Source organism: Geotrypetes seraphini, chromosome 6 (assembly GCF_902459505.1).
Source record: "Geotrypetes seraphini chromosome 6, aGeoSer1.1, whole genome shotgun sequence".
In the NCBI taxonomy this organism is placed as follows: domain Eukaryota; kingdom Metazoa; phylum Chordata; class Amphibia; order Gymnophiona; family Dermophiidae; genus Geotrypetes; species Geotrypetes seraphini.
Genome location: NC_047089.1, coordinates 146,082,667 through 146,099,775, shown reverse-complemented (window position 1 = coordinate 146,099,775; position 17,109 = coordinate 146,082,667). Strand labels below are relative to the sequence as shown.

At 44.5% G+C, this 17,109-nt stretch overlaps 1 protein-coding gene across 2 annotated transcripts in view; it reads left to right on the top strand.

The window, feature by feature from the left end:
• Nucleotides 1–17,109, top strand: part of RFX8 (RFX family member 8, lacking RFX DNA binding domain) — a 169,325-nt gene that overhangs the window by 17,140 nt on the left and 135,076 nt on the right. The window contains exon 2 of one of the 2 annotated variants that reach the window (XM_033947736.1): nt 9,074–9,173. The exons of the other annotated variant lie outside the window; for it this stretch is intronic. The gene's annotated coding sequence lies outside the window, so the exon portion shown is untranslated. The remainder of the gene's footprint in view (nt 1–9,073; nt 9,174–17,109) is intronic. 2 annotated transcript variants of the gene reach the window in all.

The window sequence follows — 17,109 nt, the reverse complement described above, 5'->3', positions numbered from 1 at the left end:
AGTTTTAGCACGGGGAGCCACGCTAAATGTCCCACGCTGCTTCTGACATTCATAGGAACTCAATGAGCATCAGGAGCAGCGTGGGCCATTCAGCGCGGCTCCCAGCGCTAAAACTGATAATGCGGTTTAGTAGAAGAGGCACTTAGTTTGTGTAGTCTAACGAAGGTAAGATTTGAGGGATGTGATTAATTCCAGTTTTAAAGTAGGAAAATTATTTTGGAGCCTTATTATATACAGCACTTTGGCACAATTCATAGAATTCACTGCAGAGAACTAGCAAATGAATCAAAAAATGAGAGTTAGTGCAAAGCATAGGAACAAGATTTGCCATGTTGGCTCCTGATTTCCTGTGCTGAAAGTTTATTCCAGCATTCAATAATAGCTTTATTTTCACTCCCCAACATTTAGGCCAGCAAAATAATCCTTCATGTCTCCAAAACCCGATGAGGAGTCATAAGAATATCAAATTGTGTTTTAATGTTCAGTTTAAACTTTAGATTATGAATCAACTACAGACTAAGTACCTGCATATATCAAATGTAAAGTTTCCAAGTTTCATTAAAATTTGATATAATCACCTATTCCAAGGTTACTAGGTGAAATACAAAAATAAAAACTGAACAATGTTAAAATACATTTAACATAATTTTGGATTTACCAAACTTACAGGAACATTAGGGTAGGTGGGGAGGAACAACAATTGTTAAAAGAAAAGAAAACATTCAAAGTAAGAACAAAAGGGGAGGTTTGTAAAAATAAGAGAATAACTTTGTTTTAACAGAGATCGGTGGTTAGGTTCAAAGTTATATCGAGAAGGCATCTATGAAAAGGTGGCCTTTGAAATGGTCTAGTATTTTTCTTCTTAGTTCGGGTGGAAAAGTATTCCACAGCTGAGAACCTGTGACTGAGATTTCCAAACATCTTATACTGTTAATTTTTAAGGAAGGTAATAAATGCTGATTGGTAGATCGACGCACCCGCAGTGGGGTATATGGTATTAATAGATTATAAATGAATTCAGGTGTTTTTACATTAATTGTTTTATGTACTAACAGACTTAACTTATAGGCAATCCTATGTGCGACAGGGAGCCAATGAGCTTTCTTTAAGAGAAGTGAAACGTGTTCATATTTTTTTGACATTTGATATAACTTTTATCCCAGGACAAGCAGGCATGATATTCTCACATGTGGGTGATGTCATCTACGGAGCCCTGACGCGGACAGCTTTTCAAGCAAACTTTTGATTGAAGATTCAAGTTTGCTGAGCTGCACCACGCATGTGTGCCTTCCTGCTCCACTAGAGGGCGCATCCCCTCCTCGTGGTCTCCAGTTCGTTTCTTTCCACGGAGCCAAGAAGTCCTGTATTTTTAGGCTCTGCCCAAGTGCCTTCTAGCACCGCGGCTTTCTTATTTTTCATCTTCTGAGAGTCGCTGTGCGTCTGTGCTTAGTGTTTTTTGCCTTGTTCGCAAAGTTTTTGACTGCCCGGGGGTTCCCGGGTTGTCGCGGCCGCGTGGCCTCGTGGGCCATGGCCTGCTTTTTGGCTAATGTCCCGGCCTCTGTCCGGGTTTAAAAAGTGCACCCGGTGCGAGCGTCTTCTTTCGCTTACTGACCCGCATCGTTGGTGCATTCAGTGTTTGGGAGCCGATCATCCCACCGAGTCCTGTCCTCGATGTGCCACTTTCCAGCACCGGGCACTCCGTCGACGTAAGGCCCGAATGGCGGACCTTTTTGCGGTCGACCAGCCCTCGATCTCGGCCTCAAGGTCGGCCTCGGCTTCGGCCCCGGCCTTGACCTCGGCCTCGAGTACCCCGGCCCCGCCTCGAGACCCGGCCCCGAAGGCCTCGGGGTCGATGAAGTCCTCGGCTCCGGGTAAGTCCCCTCTTCCTTCCACAGGTTCCACACCGGCGAAGAAGCCAGCCTCGGGGACGCCGGCTGGGCATGGTGGGAGTTCCTTGCCCGTGGCCCCGGTGAAGTCCTCCAAGTCCTCGGGACGTGCCTCCACCACCAGGGAATACTCTGTATCGAGGTCGCCCTCGGTAGAGTGCACGGCGGCCTCGGACATGCGGTCGATGCTGTCCGTGCTGGTATTCCAGGACATGCTCTGGGCGATGATCTCTTCGGAGCTGTCCGCTGCGCTGGCCCACCTTCACCCGGCCCCGACCTCGACCTCGCGTGTGCCGGCCCAGCCTGAGCCTCGCATCGAGGCGCCTCGGGGCAAGGTACGCAGGTCTTGGCGTCTCTCGTCGTCCTCCGACTCCTCACCCCGGGCCTCGAGGCGGTCTTCCCCCACGGGGCGAAACGTCGCTCGAGGCATGCAGAGACCTTGGGCAGGGATTCAAAGAAGGCCCGTGGTTCCCCTCCGAAGCGGGGTCGCTCCTTGACTTCTCGGGTTGGAGGACCGCTGAGAGTCACAGAGTTCTCTCTGTCTAATCCTCGGCTCTTGCTCACTCCCCCTCGGTCTGGGGCTCCGGTCCGAGGTTCGAGGCTTTCGCCGAGGGAGTTCGGGGATCGGTCGCCGGCCCGTCATCGTGCGGTGCCCCATACCTCGGCGGCGTCCCCGAGGGGCTCCTCGAGGCGACGCAGGTCCTCGACCCCGGAGCGCTCCTTGTGTGCCTCCCCGGGGTCGGAGTGCATTTCGGAGCGGGAGCCTCGGTATTCTAGGGAGGCTTCTCCGTCCTTTTCTGTGAGGTGGCGGTCTCGCTCGATGTCGCCGTGCGAGGCTCAGGGAGCGTCCTGCCCGTCCTTTACTAGATTTGTCCAGGACATGGGTCGGGCACTTGACTTGGACCTCCAGTCTGACTCTCGGTATTCCAAGAAGTATCTGGCGGAACTGGATATGCCGTCTCCACCTAGAGAGTCCCTCAGGTTGCCGTTGAACCCTGTGCTCCGGCAAACCTTTATCAGGAACCTGGAGACTCCCTATATGGTGACGGTTGTTCCCTCTAAGATGGAGTCCAAGTACCGCACGGTTCCTTGCCCGGGGTTCGAGCACCCGCAATTGTCCCACCAGTCGTTGCTGGTGGAATCCTCCTTGAAAAAGTCTCACCCCTCCCGTGTCTCGGCGGTGGTCCCTCCAAGTCGTGAGGGTAGGACCCTGGATAAGTTCGGCCGCAGGCTCTATCAAAACTCAATGATGGCCTCTAGGGTGTTGAACTACACTTTCACCTTTACGTCTTATCTCAAACTGCATCTGCGGATTCCCCAGTGGACGTTGGCCTCTCAGTGGCGTCAGGACCAGCACCCGATCTCCAGTCCCGTGACCTTGACTCCTTCTTTGAGACGATCGCTCCGTTAGTGGGCCAACTCTTCCAATCTTTCCAGGGGTTTGCTCTTTCTCGCCCCTCCGCACCACAAGGCCCTGACCACGGACTCTTCGGAGTACGCTTGGGGGGCTCATCTGGACGGACTGCGCACACAGGGGCTGTGGTCGGTGGAGGACCGTCGCTGTCACATCAATGTCTTGGAACTCCGGGACATTTATCTGGCAGCTGTGGCCTTCCGGCACCTGCTTCACGATCGGGTGGTTCTAGTCCGTACGGACAATCAGGTGGCGATGTACTATGTAAACAAGCAAGGGGTAACGGGGTCTTGGTCCCTGTGTCAGGAGGCCCTTCGTCTCTGGGAGTGGGCGATTTCCCATAACATCTTCCTTCGAGCGGTTTATATTCAGGGAGAGCGGAACTGTCTGGCGGACAAGCTCAGCCGCCTTCTCCAGCCGCACGAGTGGTCCCTGCACTCTCGGGTCTTGAGACAGGTGTTCGAGTGGTGGGGGACCCCTCAGATAGATCTGTTCGCCTCACCCGTCAATCACAAATTCCCTCTCTTCTGTTCCCAGATGTACTCCCCGGATCGTCTCGAGGCCGACGCCTTCCTCATCGATTGGGAGGGAAGGTTCCTCTACACGTTTCCGCCTTTCCCTCTAATCTTGCGGACGCTGGTCCATCTCAAGTCTGTACAGGCCACTATGATCCTGGTTGCTCCTCGGTGGCCTCGTCAGCCGTGGTTCTACCTGCTTCTTCAACTCAGTGTCAGGGAGCCTCTGCTTCTGCCTGTTTTTCCCTCTCTGCTATCTCAGAGTCGAGGTTCACTTTTGCATCCCAATCTTCAGTCTCTACATCTGACTGCTTGGTTCCTTTCCCCCTGACTTCTCTTCCTTTGTCTCAGTCGGTCAGGGAGGTGTTGGAGGCTGCTCGTAAAGTCTCGACTAGACTTTACTACACTCAGAAGTGGACGAGATTCTCGTCCTGGTGTTCCTCTCGTCATCTGGAACCTGTATCGGTTCCTGTGTCTTCAGTTCTGGAGTATTTGCTTCATTTATCTCGTTCTGGTCTGAAGACGAATTCTATTCAGGTGCATCTTAGTGCGATTGCAGCCTTCCATCAGCACCTTGACGGGAAGTCCCTTTCACTTCATCCCTTGGTTTCTTGTTTCATCCCTTGGTTTCTCGTTTCATGAGGGGTCTCTTGAATGTCCATCCTCCTCTCAAACCTCCTCCTGTGGTTTGGGATCTTAATGTGTTTCTGGCTCAACTTATGAAACCTCCGTTTGAGACTATGGATCAGTGTCATCTCAAGTTCCTCACTTGGAAGGTGATCTTCCTGCTCGCTCTCACTTCTGCTCGGAGAGTTAGTGAGCTGCAGGCTTTGGTGGCGGACCCGCCTTTCACTGTATTCCATCATGACAAGGTGGTTCTCCGCATTCATCCTAAGTTTTTGCCTAAAGTGGTGTCTGATTTTCATCTCAATCAGTCCATTGTTTTGCCGGTATTTTTTCCCAAGCCCCACTCTCATCCTGGCGAGGTGGCGCTGCACACCCTTGACTGTAAGAGGGCGTTGGCATTTTATCTTCAAAGCACTCAGTCTCATCGGACGGTTCCTCAGTTGTTTTTGTCCTTCGACCCTAATCGGTTGGGATGCCCAGTTTCCAAGCGCACCTTGTCCAACTGGTTGGCTGCTTGTATTTCTTTTTGCTACGCTCAGGCTGGTCTCACGCTGCATGGTCGAGTAACGGGACATAGGGTCCGAGCGATGGCAGCTTCTGTAGCTTTCCTCAGGTCCACGCCTATTGAGGAAATTTGCAAAGCTGCCACATGGTCTTCGGTTCATACTTTCACCTCCCATTACTGTCTGGATACTCTATCCAGGAGCGATGGCCATTTTGGCCAATCAGTTTTGCGTAATCTGTTTTCTTAAATTGCCAACTTCCCTCTGTCCCTTTTTTCATTAGCTTGGAGGTCACCCACATGTGAGAATATCATGCCTGCTTGTTCTGGGATAAAGCACAGTTACTTACCGTAACAGGTGTTATCCAGGGACAGCAGGCATATATTCTCACAACCCGCCCTCCTCCCCGAGGTTGGCTTCTTTGCTGGTTATGGGAACTGGAGACCACGAGGAGGGGATGCGCCCTCTAGTGGAGCAGGAAGGCACACATGCGTGGTGCAGCTCAGCAAACTTGAATCTTCAATCAAGTTTGCTTGAAAAGCTGTCCGCGTCGGGGCTCCGTAGATGACGTCACCCACATGTGAGAATATATGCCTGCTGTCCCTGGATAACACCTGTTACGGTAAGTAACTGTGCTTTATTGCCACGTTTAGGATTATTTGAAGGCGCCTTATTTCTTTTTGAGTCACTCCTTTTAATAGTGAATTACAATAGTCTAATTTTGATATTACTAGTGTGTGAATTAAGATATTCAAGGATTTTGGTTCCAGAAATTTTGAAATCGATCGTATTAATCGGATCTTGTAAAAGCAGGATCTCACAACGTTATTAATATGTTCATGATATGAAAATTTCATATTAAAGGTGACCCCCAGGATTTTTAATGAGATTAATTGTTGTAGGGCACTATTTTTAAGGATGATTGGACCACCTAGATATTTTGGCTACATTTAGTACTGCCACAGAAAAGTATATTTATTTATATGGTTTCATATCCTGCCTCCCCATAGAGCTCAAAATGGGTTACAGTTTACAGTCGTGGAGGGGCATAATCAAAAGAAATGTCTAAGTCCGTTTTGGCCTAAGTCACAAATTGTCCAAAGTCGAACACGGGAAAAGGTCCATTTTCGAAAAATACATCCAGCATATGTTTTTTTCGAAAATCGTCCAGATGTACATCCAGCTATCTGATCGCCCAGACCGCTATGTCGTCCATCTTTATACCCCATTTTCAACCAAAAATTAGTCCAAGTCACAAACGCCTAGAAAAAGACCTTTGGGGTGCGGAAGGGTCCAGAAAAGTGATGGACTGGACAACCAGAGATGGCACCAGAATAGTGGGGTACCTTACAAGGCACTGTTGTGAACTTCACAAAATGGGTCCCACATAAACATCTCACTACAGCTCCCTTATAGGTCATAGTGAGCTCCCCCAAAACACCCCCAGAATCCACTAGACCCACCTATCCACCACCCCAATAGCCCTTATGGCTGCAGGAGCCACTTATATGGCAGTACAAAAGGGTTAGGGTTGTTTTTTTTAGGGGGGTGCACGTTTCTCCATGAATTCAGTGATTAGAGTGGCTTATGGGCCTGGGTCGCTTCTCCATGGTTCACTAACCCACCCCCAAAACCACTTAAGCCACCTCGGTGCAGCTCTACTAGGCTTTCCTATGCCAGGCTGCCAGGTGCTGATGTTCTGGAGGCAGATATGTAAAGTTGTTATTACGATTTTTTTATGGGTGTGGGGGGGTTCAGTGATCACTGGGGCAGTGTGTTGGGGTTTGTACTTTGTGTCTGCAATGCTTAGCTGGTCACTTTGGATACTTTTTGTGGACTTAGACCTGGTTTTAGAAGGCCTATGTCACAACGTCCAAGTTCCGTCTTGGCAGTGTTGTAAAACTTTCGGTTATACATGCAGTATGATTAAGTCTAGGAAGGCCCAAGTCCCGCCCAAATCCTGCTCTCGACACTCCTCTTGACATGCCCTTTTTAGCTCTGGTCATTCAGCATCACTGTGAAGGCCTAGGTTGTTTTTAAATACGTCTAAAACCCAGTTTGATTATCGGCACTTGGATGACTTGTCTTTTAAATCGTCCAAGTGCCAATTTAGGCTGGTTTTTAGACGTTTTTCTGTTTCGCTTATGAGCCCCATAGTATTACAATATATGTTACATTCATGGCGTTATAACCTCATCTTACAAAGTTGTTTCCCAGACATTGCATTGATTTAGAGGCATCTTGGAAAGGGTCACAAAGATTTGGGAATGGTATAGGTAAGGAAGGGGATACAAGGTGTCACCTAATCACATAAATTTCAGCAAAGGAAAAATGGCATCAAGCATATGTGGGTCATAAGAATTGAGCATCATATTGATCGATGTATAGGAATAGGTGATATACAAAAGATCAGTGACTTCGTAAGTGTAATTATTTAGCCACAATCTATCAAATCCATGATCCCTTTTAGATATATTCTAAGAACCACTGTTGATTCTGCTGTATTGGGTATTTAGGCACATTGATCCTGTATCATTTCCTCTAGCCTTCTAAACCAAGTCATTTTTTAGATCCAAGAGCTTCAGGCAATCTAACATAGGTTTTTTCCAGGCGTGATATAAGTTGTGCCCTACTTCACTATTTGATTATAATTATTTCTTGTTTTGCAGTTTCTCCTGCGGTAGTGGGTTTTCCCCCTCTCTCCCCCCCCCCTTTTTTGTTTTTTGTGGACTAATAGCCTTTTAAAGCTCTGTCTCCACCCCCTTCTTCCATGCTCTGTCATCGCTCTCTTCTCCTATCCTTCCTTCTATCCCTCCCCACCCACCTCATGGTCTGGCATCTCTGTCTCCTTCCTTTCCCTCCTCCAATGGTGTGTCATCTCTTTCTCCTCTCACTTCCCTGGTCTTTCTTCTCCCTCCCTTCTCCCTAATTGGGTCCAGCACCTCTCTCCCCCTTTTAGATATTCTAAGAACCACTGTTGATTCTGCAGTATTGGGTAGAAGTCAGTCATTATGGCATCAATGCTGAGGTAGTATCTTAGGCACTAGGAAAAGAAGCATTGTGATATGTCAGCCTTGGTTACCAGAAATCAGAATTCTGAAGGCAAAAGAGCATGGGAAACAAGATGGCCCAAGAGCCCAGCCAGAGTTTGCAAGTCCTTATATAAAGGTAAGAGAGAAACCACTTGAACTCCCCAACATACCAAGCTTTCAGGGGAGCCCTCAAAACCCATCTATTCAACAAATTCATCTGATTCTCCAAACCCCTGTCACTTTCTGACAGCCCCTGCCCCTCTCTTCTCCTTTCCCCCCTCTCTCCCTTTCCCCATTCCCCCTATCTCCTTACTTTACTTATATTGTTAATTACCCCACAACCCCACTCTGTAATCATCCACTACTGTATCCACTATTGTATACTGTCTAGAACCGAAAAGGTTCATCTTCTACTTTGTACTTTTTCACTATTGTATACCATCTTGAACTGAACAGGTATGACGGGATATAAATAAAGCTTTATTATTATTATTTAATCAATCTTAGATCTCAGGGACAGGGGGAGGAGGGAAAATTTAAATAACTAAGCTTTAGGCACATTGATCCTGTATCATTTCCTCTAGCCTTCTCAACTGAGTCATTTTTTTAGATCTAAGAGCTTCAGGCAATCTAACATAGTTTTTTTCCACGGGTGATATAAGTTGCACCCTATTTCACTATGGGCTCCTTTTATTAAGGTGTGCTAGCCGATCTAGCATGCGCTAAATGCTAAGACATCCATTATATTCCTATGGGCATCTTAGTATTTAGAGCACGCTAATCTTTAGCACTTGCTAAATCGGTTAACGCACCTTAATTAAAGGACCTCTATTTGACTTTAATTATTTCATACTTTGCAGTGTCTCCTGCGACAGTGGGTTTGCTCCCCACACTATGGTTTTTGTGGACTATTAGCCTTTTTTAATTCTTTCAATAAAATTTCCTGGTTATGTATTGTTATGTACAAAGTTCTGTTTGTGAATTTATTAAAATTCTATATACATTATTTTAAAAATGGTTAAGATTTTTAAATTATCAGAAAAATTGTTCAGGCTGGTCTTGAGTATGCATGATTCACTCTGTAATTCTATCATAGGGAAATGTCACCTAAATCCAGAAAATGGTGGAGAAGAAACAAAAGTGTCCCCTTGAGAAGGAGCTAAGAGAGTTTGATTTTAAAAGCTCAAGAGGAGGTGGTAAGCAATAAGCATGTGGCATTACTGACAGGTAGCATGAGCTATAGCAAGAGGAATCTGAGAATCTAAATTAAAGGCAAGATGGCTGTCCTGCTGTGGTACATCTTCCTGATATCTTCCACTGTTTACAAATCCCACAACCCAATTTGATTCTGTGCTGCCCCTTCCCCATCTCTGATTCCTCCTTCTACCCCCCCCCCCCCCATATAACATCACCTCCAAACTTAGCCCCCAATTTCTATATTCCCACCACCTTGCAATCAAACTGCACCCCTGCAATCACTACCCTACCCTCACCCTGGGGAGGGTCAATGGTGGTGCAGTGATGCTGGGCAGCACGAGTCAGTGCTGTCCTTCAAAACAGTAGTATGCTTTGCCTTCTAACAGTAGTATGCAAGATTACCATTAGGGGGCATCCTTCCATATAAGGAATTTTTCTCTGTCTAACCTTAAATTTGCTTTAAGATATTCTGCTATTTATATTCTATTATTTTGAGTTTGCTGCACTTATTGAAAAAAAATTCTTCATTATTTAATTTGAATCCAAGACTTATAACCCCCTACTTTTAACACATAATGCTAAAATTTCCCTACCTAAAAATAATAGATCAGAGGCCTCATGGAACACACTTTTACATTTTCCTGACTCTAAGGGCCTGATTCTATAAATGCGCCCACCGCATGTCATTCAAGGTAAGGCTCTGTTTATAGAATTGCGTCTAGTGGCAGATGCCAAGTGGTACCTAACTCAATTTAGGCACCACTAAACACAATTCTATAAACAGAAATTGTGGGCTCCTTTTACAAAGCCGTGTTAGGGCCTTAACGCACGGAATAGTATGTGCTAACTTGCCACATGCGCTAGCCGCTACCGCCTCCTTTTGAGCAGGCGGTAGATTTCCAGATACCGCACACTATAGCGCTCGCTAATCCGGTGCGTGCAATAAAACCGCTAGCGCAGCTTTGTAAAAGGAGCCCTGTGTCTAGTGGTGCCTAAATTATATTTTTTATTTTTATTAATTATAACTTTTTCCACAAGTATAACAACTTGTTTAAGGAAATACAGAGCCATCATCCAACATGAAAATAAAGCTAAGTACAAATTAAGAAGTAATAACAATCTTATGGAAATAGCTCTTCCTTAGATCACAAACAAAAGGAAAGGAGGAATCAAAATTACCGAGAGATAAGTTACAGGAAATTATTTAGGAAAAGGCTTAATACGTCAACCCCTCCCCCCCCCCCCCAGTTGCAAATTATTTGAACCAGACACTCCATCTCTGATAAACCCCATGAGGTCCAAAAAGGATCTTAGCTGATCGGGTGCATAAAATATATATTTCAAACCCATCTATTTAATAATAGACTTGCAGGGGTAAGTTAACTTAAAGGTAGCACCCAATTTCTTTGTCTCATCTCTCATTGCAAGAAACAACTTGCGTCGTTCTTGGGTTAAGTTTGTTATATCATGATATAACCAAATTTTTTGGCTACAAAATTGTGAAACAGAGCTTTTGAAACCTAGGGTTCCTTTTATCAAGGCGCGCTAAGGGGGTTAGCGCGTCGGACATTTCATCACGCGCTATCCCCCACGGCAGCCTAAAATCCTAATGCCTTGCCAATGGAGGCGTTAGGTACTAGCGCAGCAGGCGGTTTAATGTGCGGTATTCCACGCGTTAAACCGCTACCGCGCCTTTGTAAAAGAACCCCATAATCTCATTATAGAATTAAGATTTTGCTCAAACATAAAACTAACAATCAGTGTAGCTCTCTCTTTAATATCAGAATACAAGCTTTCCAAAAACTACCAAGTGGTGCCTAAATTGAATTAGACTAGAATGTTGCCTGAGTAAGACCTGGGCTTCAGTCTCTCTCTTATATTTTTAAGTTTTTAGTGCTATTTAGTTTTATTTTGTTGGTTTCTACTTTATTTTTGTTCCTTTCATCTACCTTATTCATAGTTTAACAGGGTTCTATACTTCTTTCTTTTAATTCTCATTCGGGCGAGTCAGAAAACATCTTGGAAAGGAGGAGTTTGACAGTTATAGAATCACAGCATAACTGTCTACTAACCTAAAGGCCTGGAACAGTTCATTTTCAGCAGAGGCCCTTCCTACCTTCGTGTGGTGACTGGAGATCGCTGCGGGGAGATCGTTGCTGGAGGCGGGACCAGTGGAGGCAAGGTGAATCGCTGCTGGTGGTTGCCTAGGATGGGGCGGCATCTGCTCTCTCATTGGGGAGGAGCTGGTGCTGTCTCTGGATCTGTGGAGTGGGACCGTGCCATGGACTCCTCCTCCCAGTTGTCCGATGGAGGCAGAGTGCTGTACTCTTCTGGAGCTGCCCATGAGCATCCGCCGCCCACCAAGAGAAGTGCGGCCTGGCGCTGGATTGTTCTATCTCTGTGCATCTTCTGCCTGGAAGTGATGAGTCAGGGCTGTAGCTAATATCTGTCCCGTCTGGACTTTTGCCGTTGGGATTATTTAAAATATAACAGAGCTACTTCAGGAAACTGGACTTCTGCCAGACTTATTTGATTTTGTTTTTCAATTTTTCCTTCCAGTTTATGAATTATTTTAAATTTTATTCCATTGTTTTTACCACTGTTCTTTTTAATTTATTAACTGAATTCTATTGTTTAATGGTTCCTCCCTTCTATTCCTTTTTACATATTACTTTAATTCATTTACATATCATTTACATAGATGGTGCTCCTATCTATGAAATATTCTACATACTTCTCTCCTCTCCACTCCTTCCTGCCCTACATAGTCCTCCCTACCCTCTTCTAACCCCTTCCTCTGTAATGTCGCCAAGAGCTTGTATAGATATGTGTGATGCACAAATGGAAGAAATAAAATAAATAAATAAAAATAGACATCTGCAACTTAGGTGCCACTATATTAAGCCAGGTTTTTGTTGGCCTAAAATAACAGCACCTAACTCATTCCATGTCCAAATTCCGCCCCTAACACATTTTTTTCTGGTAGATGCCTACATCATGCCTACTGAGTTAGGTTTATAATTGGGTTTTAATGGTGCTGTTCAGTTAACAGCGTTGATTAGTTAACAGCGTTGATTGAACCAATTAAAAAAGTTAGGCACATAGATCAGTTAGGTGCGCCTATGTAGGTACCTAATGGTAGGCACTTTTTATACAATCAGGCCCTAAGGCAAGGGTAGGCAATTCCGGTCTTCGAGAGCCACAGGCAGGTCAGGTTTTAAGGATATCCACAATGAATATGTATGAGATCAATCTGCATGTACTGCCTCCTTGAGATGCAAATCTATCTCATGCATATTTATTGTGGATATCCTGAAAACCTGAGCTGCCTGTGGCTCTCGAGGACCGGAATTGCATACCCCTGTCCTAAGGCATGTCAATCAAAGTTAGGCGCTATTTATAGAATCACACTTAACGGCGCCTAACATAGGCATCAAAATTTTAAACACCAGTATGTATATTAGGCCAGGGTTTGGCTGGCCTAATTTAGCAGCACCAAACTTAGACATCTACCAAAGCCTAAGTCATTCCATACCCAATCTCCACTCCTAACCATGCCTACCTTTCAGGTAGATGAGTGTAGGTGCTGCTCCAATTTCCACATGGAACTTAAATTAATAATTTTTAAATTGGGCCTTAATGGCATTTTCAATTATCACCTTGTTAAACAAATAGAAACCACTCCAGGAACATAGCATACATCTATTACTTAAGAAGGAAAAAAGGCTCAGATGGTGCAGGGAAATCCCATTTACCAACGGAGCGAGCTAAACTTGCGTTAGTGTCCCTCCAAATCATCCATCACTGGCAAAAAACCCCTTCTTTAAATATCCTATTAGGGATGTCGTATTGAATACACTTGTTTAGATGTACTTCAAAAAATGTTTAAATGTCTTTCAACCGTCTACTAGAAGCATCACATTGGTAGATCGACGCACACGCAGTGGGGTATATGGTATTAATAGATTATAAATGAATTCAGGTGTTTTTACATTAATTGTTTTATGTACTAACAGACTTAACTTATAGGCAATCCTATGTGCGACAGGGAGCTTTCTTTAAGAGAAGTGAAACGTGTTCATATTTTTTTTAAATATTGCATTCAATAGTAAAAATAAACCAATGAGAGCTATCGTTTCATGGCTCAAATTGCTGCTGCTTCAGGGCAAAGGATCAGATGAAGATATAAAAATATAATGAATGCTTCTGCTCAAAAAGCAAACAAATTGAAAACATATGCATACATGCACAAACAGTGCTCCCGGCTTGAACGCAAGTTCTGTTAAAATGGCACTACGGCATTCAAAGTCTATAAATGATTGGAAGACAGAACCAACACCCAATTAGCATAGATGACAGGCAAAGTCCAATCAAATCAGTTTGCTAGAAATATGGGGCAGATTGTAGACAACCAATGAAGTACAAAAACAAAGTTTTATTGATGAAAAATGAGAGTGGACCCAACTAATAAAAATAAATCCAATCAATGGCATGATTTAACTCTTGTGGTTGCACAGTGTTTAAAAGGAAAATCTTAGTTTTTTTGAGCAGAGGCATTCATTACATTTTTATATCTTCAGCTGCAGGGCCGGATTTAGATGAAAAGAGGCCCTAGGCTATTCCACTTATGAGGCCCTTTCACCTCCCATTTTTAAGTTTGTAAATTACATGAGAGATAATAAAATACATCATTACTGTGATATATATCAATATGTTAAATGAAACATGTTGTTATTGGTACTAACCTTTATAAAAAATGTGACACGGATCTTGAGGCCCTAGGCTGAAGCCTAGTTAGCTTAGTTAGCCTATAGGAAAATCCGGCCCTGTTCAGTTGATCCTTTGCCCTGAAGCTGCGGCAATTTGACCTGCAAAACGATGACTATCATCAGGGGATCATAACTTCATCCTTACTGCTCAGATAAGTGATTTATTTACTATTGAATGCATGCAATGCATAATGTTTGATGCTTCTAGTGGACTGTTGAAAGACATTTAAACATTTTTTGAAGCACATCTAAGAGTATTCAATGCAACATCCCTAACAGAATATTTAAAGAAGGTGTTTTTGCCAGTGATGGATGGTTTGGAGGGGCACTAACGCAAGTTTAGCTCATTCCATTGATACAAGAGTTTCCCTGCACTTTGTGAGGCTTTTTTTCTTCTTAAGTAATAGATGTACTGTATGCTATGTTCCTGGAGTGGTTTCTATTTGTTTAACAAGGTTACTTTTTCCTCCAGTCCTTCTTAAGGATTTTGATTTTCAATTATCATGGCATGAAAACTAATTTTAAAATGCTAATTTTGTGAGGAAATCGGCTAGGAACCATTTATAGAATCGGGGCCTAAATGTCTACGTTCAAAAAGAATCTTTTCAACATGTTTTGTCTATCAAGCTGCTGCCACCTGGAACACATTTCCCCCTCCAATTAGACAATCTAATAATTACCTGATTTTTCAGAAATCCCTACAAATGTTTTTTTTTTAATTTAATAATTATTTTGAGTTGAAGCATATATTACCTAACCCCTGTTGGCCCCCCAGGGACTATTCTGCGGCCCACAATCTGTCCTCGACTAAAGCAGGAGTCTCCAATCTACTTCCCTTCCAACTGCCCTCCCCCAAGCCACCGCAATCGGGGAACAGGCCAGCGCCCGAGGTCTTACTTCTCCCTCCCCTTCCCCAAGCCACTACCATCGGGGAACAGGCCGCCACCGCCGCAATCGGGGAACAGGCCAGCGCCCGAGGTCTTACTTCTCCCTGACCTCCCCCAAGCCACTACCATCGGGGAACATGCCTCCAACGCCGCTATCGGGGAACAGGCCGCGCCGAGGTCTTAACTCTCCGTTTATCTTCCCCAGCTCGGAGCCGACCAATTCTCACCACTCGACATCAATTCTAACGTCGGGGAGGAAGTTCCGGACCAGCCAATCGCTGACGTCGGGTGGCGAGTATTGGTCGGCCCCGCGCTGGGGAAGATAAACAGGGAGAGTTAAGACCTCGGCGCGGCCTGTTCCCCGATTGCGGCGTTGGAGGCATGTTCCCCGATGGTAGTGGCTTGGGGGAGGTCAGGGAGAAGTAAGACCTCGGGCGCTGGCCTGTTCCCCGATTGCGGCGGTGGCGGCCTGTTCCCCGATGGTAGTGGCTTGGGGAAGGGCAGGGAGAAGTAAAGAAAGGGGAGACAGGGAGACAGAAAGAAGGGAGACGGGACACAGACAGAAAGGGGCATGGAGAGAGAAAGACAGAAAGAAAGGGGGCACGGAGAGAGAGAGAGAGAGAAAGAAAGAAGGGGCAGGATGAAAGAAATAAAAAGTTGGGGGAGGGAAGGAGACAGATGCCAGACCAGGGGAAAGGAAGGAAGGAAGGAGGGAGAGAAAGGAAAGAAAGAGATGTCAGACCATGGAAATAGGGACAGAAGAAGAGAGAGACAGAAGGGAAGGTAAGACATGGAAACGTAGATTTTGAAAAGAAAGCAGTTAATGCCAAAGATGGATGCAAGGCAGAAAGTGAAGATGGAGAGAAAACCAGTCAAAGGACAAGAAGACCCTGGAAACATAGTTAAACGCACAGAAAAATAAAGTCACCAGACAACAAAGGTAGGGAAAATGATTTTATTTTCAATATAGTGATTGAAATGTGTCAGTTTTGAGAAAGGAAAGATATTAAACTTTTAAATGTGAGGGCTGCAGGAAAAATAGGGTACTTGGAGGGCCGCAGAAAAAATAGTTAATGACAATTTTGCATAAAGTAACACTCTTTATAGTTTATAAATCTTTCCTTTAACTATTAAAGGAAAGATTTATAAACTATAAAGAGTTTTACCTCATGCAAAGTTGTCATTTCTTTAATAAGACATTAACTATTTTTTTTCTGTGGCCCTCCAAGTACTACAAATCCAAAATGTGGCCCCACTAAGGGTTTGAGTTTGAGACCACTGCTATAGCTGGTTATCTGCACAAGAGGCAGGCCAGAAGAACACTATTAGGTAAAAAGAGGGTAAATAGGATAAATAGAAATACTCCCCTTACCAGTATATTCAGGGTTCTGGGACAACGATCCCCTAAGCTACATTTATTTATTTAAACATGTACAGCCTCCAGCATCCCACAATTCTCTGCGTGTTACATAAAAACACAATTAATAAAACTATGACAAACAGTTATCACAAAGAACATATGATAACATAAAACATCTATAAAATTATCTCAGCTACTAATATCTAAACCATTTTAACAAAAGTACAATACATGAAAAAAAAACCCTGCTTGATATTGGCAAAAAAAGCTTACATATATTCTCTCTCAAACAGCATTGTTTTTACACTTTTCCTAAATTGTAACAAATTGCTTAATTTCAATATGTAACAAATTCCATAATACTGACATCATAGATTGACAAATTCTTGATGATCTCACCAAATGCAACGATGGAACTTCAAGTTGCATCTGATTCTCAGAATGCAGAGCTCTCTGTGGCTGATAACGACAAAACAGCGAACTCAAAACAACTGGACTTGTGGAGCGGCATAATAAAAAAAAATGTCTAAGTCCGTTTTGGGCCTAGAACACTAGTTGCACAAAGTCAGAAATGTCCAAAGTCCATTCTCGAAAAATACGTCCAAAATTTTTTTTTTTTTTCCGGGAATCATCTACTTCTACGTCCAGCCGTTTGATTGTCCAAACCATCAAGTTGTCTATCTTTATACCACATTCTCGTCCATAAATTTGTCAAAGTCAAAAACGCCTAGAACAAGACCTTTTGGATGTGGGAGGGGTCAGCAAAGTGATGGACTGGCCACCCATACATGGCAACAATGTAGTGGGGCACCTTGCAGGGCACTACTGTGAATTTCATAAAAAGGATACCACATAAACATCTCACCACAACTCCCTTATAGTTTATGGTGAGCCCCCCAAAACCTACTAAACCCACCTG